Source organism: Callorhinus ursinus, unplaced genomic scaffold (genome assembly GCF_003265705.2).
Source record: "Callorhinus ursinus isolate GAN/ISIS: 27379988/994484 unplaced genomic scaffold, GSC_fseal_2.0 scaffold26, whole genome shotgun sequence".
Taxonomy (NCBI): Eukaryota; Metazoa; Chordata; class Mammalia; order Carnivora; family Otariidae; genus Callorhinus; species Callorhinus ursinus.
The window spans coordinates 21,489,643-21,499,554 of NW_027397088.1; positions in this window are offsets into that span (position 1 = coordinate 21,489,643).

Sequence of the window (9,912 nt, forward strand, 5' to 3'; positions counted from 1 at the left end):
AGTTTACAAAATGTGCCCTCACAGCAGTCAAGAGGGCTAGGGTGGAATCCACCAGACCCGAGTAAAAAATCTCCTCTCCCTTGTATTCTTGGACATGTATTTTTTAAAGTTTTTATTTAAATTCCAGTTAATGAACAGTGTAGTATTAGTTGCAGGTGTACAATTTAGTGACTCATCACTCCCATACATCACCCGGCCCTCCTCTGGACAAGTGCCCTCCCTAATCCCCACCACCTATTTCAGCCCCCCCCCCCCGCCCACCTCCCCTCTGGTGCCATCAGTGTGTTCTCTGGAGTTAAGAGTCTGTTTCCTGGTTTTCCCCTCTCTCTTTCTTCCCCCTTTGTTTCGTTTCTTTTATGCCACGTATGAGTAAAATCATATGGTGTTTGTCTGACTTGTTTTGCTTAACATTATACTCTCTAACTCCACCCATGTCATTGAGAATGGCATGGTTTCATTTTTTTTTATGGCCAAGTAATTTTCCATTGTGTGTATATAAATATATACACCACACCACTTTATCCATTTATTGATTGATGGACAGTTGCGCTGTTTCTGTAATTTAGCTGTTATTGATAATGCTGCTATAAACATTGGGGTGCACGTATCCCCTTGTGTTAGTATTTTTGTATTCTTTGGGTAAATACCTAGTTGTGCAATTGCTGGATCATAGGGGAGTTCTATTTGTAACTTTTTCAGGAATCTCCATACTGTTTTCCAGAGTGACTATGCCAGTCTCATTCCCACCAACAGTGCAAGAAAGTTCCCCTTTCTCTTGGATGTATTTTATTAAACTCGGTTTCCTCATCTGCGAAATGGTGTTAATAATATAAGGTTGCTGTTAAAAATACTGTAATTTAAAAAGTGCGTTGCATAGTGTCTGCTACATAATGTCTGTTATCGCCTTGCTCGGTAATTTTAGAAATAACATGATAGCATCTGAAAGCATCTTCTTTGCCATCAGCACTACTGAATTTGTTGTTGCTGACTTAGGCTTGGACAAGGGTAGATGCTGGCTAAGAACATGAATGGTGGATTAAAAGAAATAGATAATTCTTTCCGAAAACAGAGTGCTCACGCTGTCCCTCTTTCTCATCCGTGTGTGCGCTCTCAGTCTAGTTTTGGAATCTCACTGCAGGTTCGAGCAACAGAATGAAGAGATTGTACAATTAACAGAAGACAAAAGGCTGTCACAGAGACCCTCTTGTTTCGAGGGGTGAGGCTCCATCTACATTTCTGGGCAGTCTTGGGGGGCGGTGTGAGAGAATCTCCTTTTCCATGATCCAAGAGCCATTCTAATCCACCTGCCCCCTCTCTTGAATCTCACCTCCTTTATTGACCCTTCTTTTCTTGTCAGATTGTGTTTTTTTAATTATTGTAAAATATACATAACATAAAATACATCATTGTAACCATTTTTAAGTGTATAATTCAGAGCATTAAGTGCTTTCATATTGTTGTGCAACCATCACCACTGTCCATCTCCACAACATTGCCTTCTTCCCGAACTGAAACTTCCGCCTCTTAAACAAGAACTTCCTATTCTCTGCCCCCCCCCCACCCCCCATAAGCCATGGATGGCGTCCACCATTCTGCTTTGTGTCTCCATGAATTCCAGATAGATGCTTCGTATTAGTGGAATCATGCAGTCATTGACCTGTTGTGACTGGCTTATTTCACTCAGCGTAGTGCCTTCAGGGTTCATCCACATTGTAGCAGGTGCTAGAATTTCATCCTTTTTAAGGCTGAGTAACATTCCATCATATGCTGCTACCACATTTTGCTTACCCATTCATCTGTCAGTGGACATTTGGGTTGTTTCCACCATTTGGCTGTGGTGCATAATGCTGCCATTACATTGGTGTGCAACCACTTGAGCACATTTTCTCCTTTTATTTTGGTCAGAGGTGGTGAGATGTTCTATTGCGTCAGGGTCCCCATTGTGGATTCTTCAGTATCCACAGAATTGATCATGCCATCCATTTTCTTCTGGTCTTATTCTATTCTTAACACACCATAGAATTTGTCATTTTGATCATTTTTAAGCATACAGTTCAGTGATAGGAAGTATTATTTATATTGTGCAACAGATTTTTCAACTTTTGCATTTTGTAAAACTGAAACCCTGTACCCATTGAACAATGACTTCCTTACCCCCTCCCCTGAGCCTGGCCATCGACATTCTACTTTCTGTATTTATGGGTTTGACTACTTTGGATACCTCGTATACATGGAATCATTTAGTATTTGTTCTTTTGAGATTGTCTCATTTCACTTGCCATAATGTTCTCCAGCTTTATCCATTTTGTAGCATATGGTAGGTTTTCCTTTTATAAGGCTGAATAATTTTCTACTGTTATGTATCGACCACATTTTGTTTATCCATTCATCTGCAGATGGACATTTGGGCTGCTTCCACCTCTTGGCTATTGGAAATCATGCTGTAATGAACATGAACATGGGTGCGTGTATATATCTTAGAAATTTCAGTTCCCCCCCCCCCTTGGATGTATATTGAAAAGTGGGATTGCTGGATCATATGGTCATTCTATTTTTTAACTTTTAGGGAATCTCCATGCTATTTTCCATAGTGGTTGTAGCATTTCCCATTCCCAACAACTGTGCCCAAGAGGCTTCCAGTTTCACCGTACCCTCACTAATTTTTGTTTTCTTATAGGGGTCATCCTGATATGTGTGAGGTGATATTGTGATTTTGATTGGCAGTGAGTCTTCTTAAAACAGTCTTAAAGAAGGTAATAAAAGCCCACAGTTGGACTGAGAAAATAGGTAGATTTGGGATAAAGAGCGGCTTCCCAGACAAGCTGCTTCATCTCCCTGTGCCAGTTCCTCACAGTCTGTCTGCTTTGTCTTCTGCACGGCTAAGTCTCCACCAAAGGACCGAAGGTTGAGCTTGGTCTCCGTGGTGTGGCCTGGCCCAAAGACAGTCTGTCGCCCGCTCATTCTTTCTGAGTCCTGGGTGATTAGTAAGCATTTTCTCAGCAGCAAATGACTCAGAATGAAATGTAGCTCCAGATAGAAGTCATTTCAAAACCCAACTATGCCTCACTCCTTTTTAACCATTCCTATTGACTATTTCTATGTTGGTTTAAAAATATTACTGCTGGGCGTGCCTGGCTGGCTCAGGCGGTGGAGCATGCGACTCTTGATCTTGGGGTCGTGAGTTTGAGCCCCACATTGGGTGGAGAGATTACTTACAAATAAAAATCTTTAAAAGAAATAGAAAAAAATAAAAAGATCACTGCTGATCTTAAGTCAACATTCATTCATTCATTCATTCATTCATTCATTCAACAGTATTAGTGGAATATACAGAACCATACTGTTCAATAGAAACGTAATATAAGCCACATACGTGATTTTAAGTGTTCTAGTAGCCATGTTAAAAAAAATGAAGCAAAACAGGTAAAATTAGTTTAACAGTACATATTATTCAACGTGATAGATCCAAAATGTTATTTCAGTATGTATAATGAATATAAAAATGGACGTGACAGTCGAGTTTTTCATCCTGAGCCTTTGTAATGTACTGTGCATTTCAAATTGCAGCACTTCTCAGTTTGGTTTGGCCACATGTCAAGTGCTCAAGAGCCACAGGCATCTAGGAATCACCCCATTAGATGGTGGACCCATCTTAATAGATGGTGGTCCAGACTTGGTCAAGGACATGAAGTCCCGTGAAGGTCAGCCCTGAGCTCTGCCTTGTGGGCCAGATGCATCCCTAAAGAAGAAGCACGGTGTTTGTGTGGTCAGGGAGGGAGATGTGTCTGGAGGGTTGCACAAGCCCAGAGGAGGGGACTGCCTGCAGCTGATGTGGATGGTTCTGCTACCTTGAGACCTCATCCCTTTGAGCTAGTTCGGGGGGGGGGGGCGGAGGATTGTGGGGGGGGGCACCAAGCTGGAGGTTGGCGTGGCCCCGGTCCATCACACTTTTCACTTTTTGCCTTGTGGGTTGAGAGCTGCTGACAAGTTACTGTTTAATTACAGGCTCTGCTCTTGCCCCGGGTCTGTGAGTTGGGATTTCAGCACCCCAGCTCAGTGCTCCCTGCCTGCCCTTGGCTCCCACGGGCGGAATCGTGCACCTAGCCTCTGGGGGACTGTTCACCACCAGCTATGCCACCTCACTTCTTGTGCTGCAGCCCCTGTGCAAGGCTAAAAGCATGGCATGGAGATAAGGAAAGGAAGGAACACATCGTGATTTCTTTTTTTCTGTGTCCCCCCTGGGAAGGGACACCAAGAGCTCTGGGTGTTCATGGAGAGGTCTCTGTCCTCCAGTGGGCTGCCATGTGGATCCATCCAGAGCCCCCTCCATGCCTAGCATCTCAGGCAGTGACTGAAGTGCCTTGTGTGGGTGGCAGGGCTCCTGCGGTGGGGCCAGCCTGTGCTCCCCGTGTGGGGAAGGCAGGGAGTGAAGATGTGTTTACAGATAGTCAGGAAGTGCAATGATGCGGAGGAGCTGCTCCACTGGCCCTCCCACCTCCTTTTGGCTTTCTCTTCCAGCATTGCCCAAGGCAAAAAAAGGGACAGGAATTTGGCAAAGCCAAGGTAGCCTGGTATTTGCCTACCCCGCCATCTCTTCCCTCTGCTCAGGGAGCCAGGCTGGATTTTTTCTACCTCGATCCGTTAACATTCCGGGACTCACCATTCCTTCCCTACTCTTGATGTGGAATAGGCTTGGAAATCATGTTTCTTTCCGGGAGATGAGTGATACGGCAGAAAGAGAGGGTCAGATGAGGCCAAGGGACCGGGGCCAGAGTCTTGCCAGACTTGCATGTCAGTGCTGTGACTGCTGGGCGGGCTGTGCCGATGCCGAAGGGCTGCCGTGGGGCTCCATGCTGTTGAATCCCTCCCGTGGCAGGCTGAGTCTGAGGGAGACTCTGGGGGAGATGAGCCCGGCCCTTCACACTGATGAAGACTGCCAGCCTAGTCGAAGGCTCTGCTTCTGACATCACCTCATCTCTTTTAATCCTATTTTCAACTTTATTAACATAGATTTCTCCAGGAATTCTATATGCTTCTTACCCAAGGAATTCCTACCCATAGGAATCAGGTCTCTAGTCTAAACATAGCAAGAACCTAAATAATTACCTAAAGTAAAGGAGAAGCGGAAGTAAAACTATTTCCTCTCCTGGGATGATAAAAGGGACAAACGTGGAAAAACTGTTCTTGCCATTAGTCCACACCCACAAAACTCCTTAAACTCAACGTGGGCTTCATCATGGGCCTTAGCACATAGTGTTGTTATTGACAAGAAGTGTTAAGTAGGGGGTTAGCTCTTTGAAACGAAGATGGATGAAGAAAGGGGAAAAGACCACACTATTTGAACGTCACACATGCATACTTAACATTGTTCTGTGATACAGTTGACCCCCCTCACCCACAGTTTGCTCTCTCTGGTTTGTTACCTGTGGTCAACTGTCGCCTGGAAATGGGATCCTCCTGGCGTGTTGTTAGAAGGCAACTGGCAGTCTCACGCTGCCTTATGACACCTGCGTCTTTCACCTGCCTACCTCTCATCCCACAGGTGATCTTTCCACTCCCATTATCCCAAGAAGGGTGAGTACAGTGTAACAAGACATTGGGAGAGGGAGACCACATCCATGTAACTTATTATTGTCTATTGTTGGAAATGTTCTTTTTTTAAGAAAAGAGTTATTTATTTGAGAGAGACAGAGATAGCAAGAGAGAGCGCAAGCGGGATGAAGGGGGAGAAGCAGACTCCCTGCTAAACAGGGAGCCCGACACGGGGCTCCATCCCAGGATCCTGGGATCATGACCTGAGCCGAAGGCAGACGCTTAACCATCTGAGCCACCCAGGCGCCCCTGTTGAAAGTGTTCTATTTTATTATTCATATTGTTGTTAATCTCATACTGGGCCTAATTTATAAATTGAACTTTATCGTAGGTGTGTATGTGTAGGCAAAAACAGTTCTATATAGGGTTTGGTATGGTCTACGGTTTCTGGCATCCCCTGGGGTCTTGGAATGTGTCCCTGTGGATAAGGGGGTCACTGCAGTGAAAGAGGATCATTGCTATTGCCGTGGCTTATGACCATATACATTTTGCTACCAAAAATAGTTTGTACTTCTTTTAGTTTTCCTGGATAGATTGAGTGATATGTTTGAGTCCCTTGGACTTGTCAGTAGACCAGGCCAGAAGCTTGCTTTAGTTCTTTTTTTTTTAAAGATTTTATTTATTTATTTGACAGAGACACAGATAGCAAGAGCAGGAACACAAGCAGCAGGAGTGGGAGAGGGAGAGCAGGCTTCCTGCCCAGGAGGAAGCCCGATGTGGGACTCGATCCCAGGATCCTGGGATCATGACCTGAGCCGAAGGCAGACGCTTAACGACTGAGCCACCCAGGCGCCCCGAAGCTTGCTGTAGTTCTTATGTGGGACCTGGTCATGCATTGTGAGCCATGGCCAGCAGCCTGTGGGCTCTGGGTTTGAATCCTGGCTCCACAACCAGTGAGCCCTGTGTGTTTTACTCAGCCTTGCTTAACCTGATCTAATTTCTGTAAAACTGGAATTACAAATTTATGTTTGTGGAGCTTATCTATGATTGGTCTAAAGTAGTGTAAAGTGCCTGACAAATACAGAATTATGGGGAAATATTATTTGCTATTAATACTTCTGAAAATGCTGAATTTAATTGACAATAAACAATTGTCCTTGTTTATTTTTGCCAGTAACTAAGCAATATATTGTTTGATTTGAAAAATTCTTTAATTATGTATACTTTTTCTTCACAGCATTGTAGGGGTGTGTGTGTGTGTGTGTGTGTGTGTGTAAGGCCAGTAATTACCTCTTGCAGATGGAGCTGCCCAAATACAGTCTTTCCCATAGCAACTGGAAAAAATGAAAAATAAAAGCGAAAAAACACTGGGGTTACATAATTGCTGTCCCTGGCCCAGGAGAGTAGAGATCATGAAGTTTTTTGTGGCTTCTGGCTTTCTTCTGGTTGAAGGTGTTGGGTGAAGATACAGAGGTCCTACTGACTAACTGAACAGGATGCTGTCACTTGCTTTGAAGTGAGTAAATTGGTCAGAAGTACAAGTGGGAGGGGAAGTTGAGGTTTAATGAAGGGTCATTATTAATGTTTCCATGGTTTTAGCAGTTTAAAAGCTGGGACTTGGGTGAAGTTTTTGGTTGTGGGGAAAACAGCCCACAGACATTCAGGCACATTTGAAGTTCAGTCTCTTGGTCTTCATTATAATCCGAAAACTAGAAGCCAGGGCTCCTGAATAACACAGCCAACGGGTCACTTCATAACTGTAACAGTGAATGCTAATTATCCCATGTTCACAATGGTACAGGATGTAAAAAGCTACAGCTTTCTTTTCAAACCCCAATTATCTGAAGAAAGTTTTACTTGGGAGGTGGAAGAACATTATTTTGGATTACTAACCCCCCTTTCAAAAAAGATAGTTAATTTCCCTATGGCCTAGGTGGAAGGAAAAACATGAGCTTTGAGCGAACAAGTGTTCTCTCTTCCCAGCATCCATAAATTGATCTTTGTATTCCTTCTTTTTTACCCTTTCATAAAGATTGACGTAGAAGAGTTCATTTATTTGACTGGAAGACAGAATTGACTTTTCCACTGGAGATTTGGCTCTCTCGGTCCTGGAACAAAGACAGATAAAACTATTAGCTTCCATTCCCAACCCCCAAATGTTAAGCTCATATTTTGTTTTATTTCTAAAAATTATTTTTGCTTCCAAGGAGCCATGAGGTCATGTATAGGCCCAACTCTGCATTACCAATAATAATTTGGGGCTAGAAAGTGCATGGAGAATTGAAATCTTTAAATTCTCCTAAAACCCTGCTTTCAAAAATTTCTTGTGCTCCGCTCTTTAAATTTAAGTGTAGGACAGAAGAGTGAGAGGCGATATTACCTTATATGAGTGCCTATGGTTTAGGACTCTTAAGTCTGGAATTCTGGCTTAGAAACCAGCCTCCTCTAATTACCTAGTCAGCACTGGGCAATATTTGTAATTTCTTGATGTTCTTCTTTCCTCATTTGTTAAATGGAGATATTCACAGTATTTGGTGTTTTTTGGTGGTGGTTCTAGTAGATGAGATATATATGTGCCAGTTTGTAATCTGTTGAATGTTCTCTGGATCTGTCTTACCTCATAGTGGGCACAGGAGCCACACACAACCAGTAGCCCAAGTGAATATTTTATATCATTCACTCTAAATCATCAGGAGTGGACTGTAAACTAACAATCTCTGTTGTCTGACCTCCATCAGCTGTAATTGCCCCAGTCCTAAGAGCTGTTATTGTTAAGGCAAAAATGTAAGAAGCAAGATCCATATCCTTATTCTTCTTGCTTACCCTTCCCTGTCTGTCCATCCATCATCCATCCATCCATCCGTCATCCATCCATCCGTCATCCATCCATCCATCCGTCATCCATCCATCATCCATCCATCCATCCATCCATCCATCCATCCATCCATCCATCCGTCATCCATCCATCCATCCAATCCATCCATCCATGATATCCATGAGGCCATTTACCCAGGCCTGGCTAAATGACTTTTTCCTTTATCCTTTCTGGACATCCTGTATCACCAGTTTCAATGTTCTAAGCTGTGGGAGCTGGGAATTTCTTTTTCCCAGTACCAGCCTCTTTTTTTTTTGATGATAGTCTAGGTAACAAAATTTGGAACTCTGACAGTGGTGATTTGCTTTAGCCTGAAAGCTCAGGGCTTTTGCGATATCTCTGCTCCAAGTTTGTCTTCTACCATAGTTCTACCTGGAACTTAGGTAAAGAAAATCTACCTGTACCTTCCATCATTCTTGCCCTATTCTAATCTAGCAGGAGTGACTCTTTTCAAATAGCATTCCTTGAATTTTCCCCCCTTGCCTTCTATTCATTAAAGAGGGGGATGGACATTTCATTGCTCTCTCAACTGATTTTGGTTGAAACCAGGATTGGAGAGTTGCCTCTTCGGTGTGTGTGTTGGTGGCGTGCATGTAGCATCTCCCTGTAGGCCCCCACACTCCCTTTGCAACAGCCAGTGAGTGCCCTCAGGAATCCTAGGACTTGTCCTCGGTCTAGTCCCAAGTGCATACTCTATGATCCCAGGACTCTTGGTGAATTCTGAAAACAAGTTATTAACATCCAGCCAGGAGAAAAGAGGAAATCGGTGGTCTGATTAAATATGTTAGATGTAGTATAAAAATTCATTCCAGTCATAAGAAATGGTCAGGAGTCAAGACTGGAGGTATAGTCTTGGTTTTGCCACTAACTAGAATTGTAACGTGGTAGAATAACTTGATTTTTATGGCCCTCCTATCCAAATATGAAATTATTTATTATTTTAACTTATGAGCTAAGACTTTAGAGTGAATTACCATTAAGACTTCACTCAGCATTATGGTTCTGTTTTTAAGTCCAGTGCTTTTGATTGTAGTTTTGTTGTTTTATTAAGGATTACAATGTTTATATTTTATATTACCTAAAGAATATCACATGGTATTCAAGATTGGTCATGTCCATTTGCATGCTTAACACTCAAAGAACACTGGAAGTAGTTTTCTATGACTGACTAGTCTGCCTCAGCCACTGGGGAAGACTTTTCTCATAAAAGCAACCAAAAAACAGGTAAAAATGACCCAGTGTCATGGATTTTAGTGGGTCATTGGAGAGGAGTCTGATATAAAGTAAAAAAAAAAAAAAAAAAGTCTGAGTTCAAGAGTGGACATTGCTTTTAGAATCCCTCCTTTTGGAAGCTTTAAAAATGGAATGAGCAGATTAGTTTATTCAGGTATTCTCTGAAGACAGGAGAATTTTAATTGGCCTTCTAAAGACTGAGTTTCAACCTTAGTGTTCAGATGCTTCTTTTTAACATAATTCTCTGTTGACAGTTTATGGATTATTTTCAG